We start from the raw sequence: 6,837 nt of genomic DNA, 5'->3' as shown, positions 1-6,837 counted from the left end.
TGGTCCGTCCATTCATCTTCAAAAGTTTGTTTTTTTCTAATTGTTGAGCAAGCCATTTTCTCTCATCTCCTATCTCTCCCGCTAGGCCTATTCTCTGTTGCTGAAAGGTAAACAATCGAGTTGATTGGCTTGGCTACGGACGATGGTCTTTGATGATATTAGGCTGACAATTAGGCTGGGTCCGGACAGGACCGTCACTGTGTCCGGACCCGGACCGTGGTCCTCCATTTGGTGATGCCTAGGCTACTCTTTGGGGTGGCCTGACCAGCGATCACGCAGTCCACCACTGCAGTTTACATGGAACAGTACTGCCTAGCCTACCACACAAGTACCTGCCATACACAGCTTACTTTCTCCCTCTTTTGGTGAGCCATACCCTGACGGTGTCAATGACAATCAATCAGGAGGAGTAGTTATTGAAAATAATCACGCTGACGGTGTCAATGACAATCAATCAGGAAGAGTAGTTATTGAAAATAATCACACTTTAGACATGACCAGCCTACTTCAACTTGGCAGCAGCTAGCAACAGGGGGATTCATAGGTGGCACATAGACCATAGCTAGCATGAGTGCAAATATTTTTAGATCTTCTGAATAAGTTTACTGTACTTATTCAAACGACATCAGCACCACTGTCACTGGATATAAAGCAAACGTTGACTTTCACTCGGTGCTTCACTGACGGTAAAAAAGTGTCATAATATTATCTATGCACTGCCTGATGTAGACTAGCTTGACAGCAATTGCTAGCTCAATGAGTTGCGAAACGACATCAGCAACATGTACCTCTCGTTCCATATTAAATTTACAGTTAACATAGTTTGGCTTCTTGGACCATGCATTTAATTACCTTTCACTGCCTTCACGTCTGCCAGGCTCCAAACTGTCTTTGTTACTGAGGGCTAAAGGACTGTATGGAAATGAGGTTTTGTGTTGCTTGGGTGGCGTCAGTTAAAACACCGGTTGAAGCAGTCGTTTCTTTATTTTCTCTTCAAACAGGTTCCACACAACAGTGTGGATGAACTTATACATATAGGAATGTGTGGTCTGTAAAGAACCAAATAAAATGCTATTAGTAATATGATTACCAAATAAAGTGTATCTCTATCTCTCTATGAGCACTTGTCTTAATTACACACGTAACATAAACAGCATTCATTCATCCCCTGAATGCTAAATCTCCATTTAGCATGCTAATCACTTGCATTATATTAACGTAAACGACACATCCCACCTACAATACACATAACCAAACATTACTTTTACTTACTTTGTTGTCATGGACGCACACAACTTCAACTTACAGGTAGTAGACTCACTCTGTATTAATCTCTATAAAGCTAACGTCATGACTGCAACTCTCTGGTAATAGCCTACTACTAACCAAAGATCATAGAACGCTACGTCTGATAAAACTAAACATGAGACTGCACGAGGGAGCGTCGCTAGGCAACCACACCTCAACAAAATAAGAGTCTTTCATACAGTCTTCATAACAGCAGTTGCAATTCAGTATTAAAACAGCCTTGGTAAAGTTAAAACCAACTATTTGAACTGCAGTTAGTTTAGCCTACCCTCATAACTAGACCTCTCAAATTCCGAAATTTGAAGTCTAAAATTAAAATCCTCGTTGCCTCACGCACACCACAGACAGGGCGACCGCTCTACTTCCGGTATTTCGCCGGCTTCGAGTGATTTACCCAGAATGCTCAGGTCAATACAAATCATCCAAAACACACCGTCAGTATGAAACATCGTGTGATTGTCGAGTATATATACCAAATGAACACACTCAACTCCTAACAGCGCATAAGTCCGTACTTGCCCCTCGGGGCCATGGCATTGCTAAGATATAAACAGTCTCAGGATGAGACACCCCGTTGCGGACCACCCTAGAACTACACCCACATTGCACCGTTGGGGACTATCTCAGCCATCCAATGAATGAATGACAAGTGCATGTCTACCATTAGACCATGAGGAAAGTATGAAATTACATGGCAGAACCACATAGTGCTGTGATAATTGCACCAATAACTTTTACAAGAATGGCCTTGATTTGATTTTTTTTTTTTAAATATCAACATTGTATCTTAAATCACTCTGAAATGTCATTTCTGCATGACCTAAGCAATTTAAGATGAGCTATTCCGAATAATAGTATACATTCACCAACACACACGTTTTTGCTAATTATAGAGCCATCGACAGACCAAATAACACCAAATTTATTGAGGGTGCTTTGGATGGGGTCTCATGTCATCCCACCAAATATGGCTTTCATACGTCACAGAATTTCCAAGATAGGCCCACTTCCTGTTTGGCGGCTTCGCTCGCTGAATTTAATTGGTTATCACAGGCGAACGCTTGGACGTATGAAGGCGAAATCAAGGCGGTTGATCCGCCTTTGTCTGTAGATCATGTGTGCCAAGTTTCATGACGATCGGATAAACTATGCGGCCAGGGTAGCTTTACTTTGACTTTGGACAAAATTCAAAATGGCGGAAAATCCATCATGGCGGAAAATGACATCATATGGTGCGTTGGAATCGGCTGAGTCAGAGGATTCCAATGGTATAAGTTTTATCAAAATCGGCCATACGGATCAAAAGTTACGGGCATGAACGTGTTTTCCATCTTTGACCAGTTGGTGGCGCTAGAGCGTGAGAGTGGCGAGCATGAAACCTGGTGGTGTCAATCAGGGTAGTCTCCTCTATCAGCATACTAAATTCCATGACTTTATGTCTTACGGTTTGGGCTACAGGTGGAAAAATGTGTGGGCATCAGCGCTCAAAAGTCGCTTTTCCATTCATTCCTATGGGGAAAAATCGACCGGAAAAACTGGAATAACGGGAGAACGACAAGGCGTATCAAAAAGCTTTATACAAGCCACCATCCTCGCATCAGGACGCACGCGTGAGAAGTGGAACGGCGTCTCTAGCTCCAAATCCCTAGGACAAGATAGGGAGACAAAAATGTTCCGCAAGATAAATAAATTTGATAATAATAGGAAGAACAATAGTGTGCTGCTTTCAGCAAGCACACTAATTCATAGGAAAATGAAATACAAATAAAGAAATTGTGGAAATAAAAATTGTGTTTTTGTTTGTTTCAGTGTGTGTGTGTGTGTGTGTGTGTGTGTGTGTGTGTTTAGCATCATGTTTAGCATTCTCAGTGAGCGGAGATCACTTCACTTGACCTAAACCTGTGGGCATCCAGGTGGGGGTGGAGGGGTTCAATAGTGATCTCCCACATCCATGGAGGAGGTGCCCTTGAGCACCCCCAAATGTATCCACGTGCTGGATCCAGCTGCCCACTGCTTCAGGTGTGTGTGTGTGTGTGTGTGTGTGTGTGTGTGTGTGTGTGTGTGTGTGTGTGTGTGTGTGTGTGTGTGTGTGTGTGTGTGTGTGTGTGTGTGTGTGTGTGTGTGTGTGTGTGTGTGTGTGTGTGTGTGTGTGTGTGTGTGTGTGTGTCTGTGTGTGTGTGTCTGTGTCTGTGTCTGTGTCTGTGTCTGTGTCTGTGTCTGTGTCTGTGTGTAAGCTGGTAATTTTCCATCCAAGAACCATCTCTAAAGTTCAGAACGGGGGAGACGACCTCACAGCTAGACTCCTTTGTGTCCAGGTGATCTATTTGCATTTGAACTGTCCCCATTGTGTGTGTGGCCGGCCATTTGTTAAAAGGCCCTCGGACACACCTACATTTTCCCTCTCCACATATCTCAGGACTAATGCTGAAAACTGAAATGTATTTGTTTCATGACAAATGATAATACATCCATGTTTGGTCTTGAATTAATACTTGTAATGTGGGCAACCGCCTGATCACGCTTTCATTGCAATCTAATGTATGTATACATAATTGTAGAGTAAGAACTGCACGGGAGAACTTCAGGTGGTGGACACACCCACATCCCACCCACAGGGTTGGGGGGTGACCTGCATGATAGTTTAAGGTTGAGAATTTCTCACCTCTGGTTCTCTTCCTTCTCTGCTCTGGTCTAGGCAAGAGGTCACACTGACCTCTCTGCCTCTCTCTCTCTCTCTCTCTCTCTCTTTCTCTCCCTATCTTTTGATTTCTTTATCGGGTTTGTTATTTTCATTATTTGATATATTGTTTTATCTGGTGTATGTAGCATTGTAACTTGGTAACTTGTTAAGGTTTAAGTCCAAGTTTATTGTTTGTTTTGAGGTTAAGATTACTTTCTCCTTTGTTCCTTTGTTTAAGGATAATTACTGATACTTTACTCTTACCTAAGGCTCAAGGCCTAATAAATGGTTAATTCTCCTCGCTCAGTTGCATATCTCTAAAAGTTTAGTGTGCCATTCCATTCTCTACCATAGTTAAACAAACTAGTTATTTGGTAATTTATTAGAGGTACAATATGTCTATGGAGTCAGATAAAATCGTGGTGAATTCCTAATAACTTTGCCATCTAACTTCTCAGTTATTTTTACAGTCTAATTCAACCTCATCGAAGCGCCGGACGTAGACAGAACACGTATTAAGTGGGAAAATATATTGTTGTATATATTTGGCCTACTTACATGTGTGTGTCTGTGTGTCTGTGTGTCTGTGTGTCTGTGTGTGTGTGTGTGTGCTGCCCACTGCTCTGTGTGTGTGTGTGTGTGTGTGTGCTGCCCACTGCTCTGTGTGTGTATGTGCTGCCCACTGCTCCATGTGTGCATGTGTGCTCCTACTGTAGTGTGTATGTGTGCTCCTGGTGAGGTCATGTTCCAAGTGTGTGTGTGTGTGTGTGTTCACTGCCCTTGACCAGCTAACCCCCAAATGGATCCAGTAGCTGGGTCCAGCTACCCACTGCTCTGTGTGTGTGTGTGCGTCCCACTGATGGCGCTGATAGATCAACTTGCTCCGTGTGTGTGTGCTCCTATGTGTGTGTGCTCTTGGTGAGGTCACTGCTCCAAGTGTGTGTGTGTGTGTGTGTGTGCGTGTGTGTGCACTACCCCCATGTGGGTAAAATACAGGAAATTCTACAGAACAAATACCTCAGTGCAGAGACTGTCCACTGCCTTTTGAGATACAACTGAAACCAGTACTGTATGTATTCCTTCAGCTCAACACATTTCCTGTACAATATACAGCATCCACTGGTAGCAGGGGTTAGATAAACTAAGTCCAGATAACAGACTGACCATCCTCAGTACTCATGTCTCATGTAAAGGATGAGGCTGGTTAACTCATTCCCAGGGGAAGGTCCTACAGGGAATGAGGAAACATCATCATCTTGCTGGTCAGTTGTTCTTCATTGGGTCGTCTCATCTAGGGTTGGGCATCGATAACCGGTTCCGTCTTGGAACCGGGTTTAACTTATCAATTCCATCGACATCGTACGTCTTTTTTGTTATCGATTCCCTTAACGATTCCCTCAGCCTGCATGACGTCGGACCTTTTCCGGTTTTCCTGAAATGTTGTGTTACTACACGCCCTCTGCGACGACTCATACTACAAGTCAAATCAAATACCAGCAATATGTTAAAACATTTGTCCGTGAAGCATGGGATTAAGCTCCAAGAGTGTCATGTGTTTGACAGACTACGGAGGGGTGCTAACGTTGCCCGGTCCAGGGCTCCAGAGTGCATATGCGCCCAAAATGTTTAAGAGTGTGCCTGAAAATAATTCTAGGTGCACCTGACGCTGCTCGGGTGAAAGCATACGTTTCCTTCACAAGTTTTAATTGTAGACTATGCGTGCAACTTTGCCAAACTGTATAAGTAACCCCCTTGGCCCGCTCTCTCTCTCCCTCTCCCTCTCCCTCTCCTCTCCCTCTCCCTCTCCCTCTCCCTCTCCCTCTCCCTCTCCCTCTCCCTCTCCCTCTCCCTCTCCCTCTCCCTCTCTCGTGCGCGACACCCGCCCCTCGACATGCACATTCACAATCGTGAAAGCAATGACGCATAGAAGACAACTAGCGACATTATAATTAATTTCGGTTAGCATCATAGCGTGGCTACTGCACAAACTCTTGCATTCAAGTTGACTGATCATCTCAATGTTTTCCAACTCTTAAGACTCAAAAGGGCCTGTCCCAAGGAGACAAAGTATTAGCCTACCTTGCAACTTAAACACACGTGGGGAAACTGAACAGTCCAACCAGTAGACTATAATAAGCTAGCCAACTATGCTACTTTGTTTACAATTTGAGGCTTCAAGCCGACAGCTGAATTAAAGAGGCAGAGTTGTAATATGAATAGTCATGAATGTCATGAATATCAGAAATGTCAGTAGTAGGCTATAGATTAGAATATATAAAGAATTACATTTTATTATATATATACACTGTAGGCTATATATACATCTTTATAATTCTTTATAAAGAATATATTCCTTATTGTGTTTTAAATAAAGACAAGCTTTTTCTACGCCTTATTGTTAAAAAATCATTCACATTATATGAAGGAGAGCGATAAAAGGTGACCTTTTGGCGTTAAAGGCGATGCAATGAAAAATGTGGGTGCACCTACATTTTTTGGGAATCGATAAGAGAATTGATAAGGAATTGGATTGATAGGCAGAATCGATAATGCCATCGATATTGATAAAAACTTATCAATACCCATCCCTAGTCTCATCCAGCTTCTGAGACACAGCAGAGGAGAGAGAGAGAAAAGTGGGGTGAGAGGTCAGACAACTCTGACGGTGTCCACTCCTGCTTCCTCGGTCCTGCTTGGACTGGACATCAGGGAAGGTGATGCTTTGGTCCTCACTGACTGCTGTTGAGACCGTTGTGTAAAGTGTTATTTAAAACCTGTTCTTAGTTTGGAGACAACAGTTGATTCCCAGCTGTCCACTGATCCCAGGTGCTCATGGGTCATGGGTCTGT

This window comes from Sardina pilchardus, chromosome 1 (genome assembly GCF_963854185.1).
Source record: "Sardina pilchardus chromosome 1, fSarPil1.1, whole genome shotgun sequence".
Taxonomy (NCBI): domain Eukaryota; kingdom Metazoa; phylum Chordata; class Actinopteri; order Clupeiformes; family Clupeidae; genus Sardina; species Sardina pilchardus.
Note: the sequence above shows the minus strand (reverse complement) of the source record.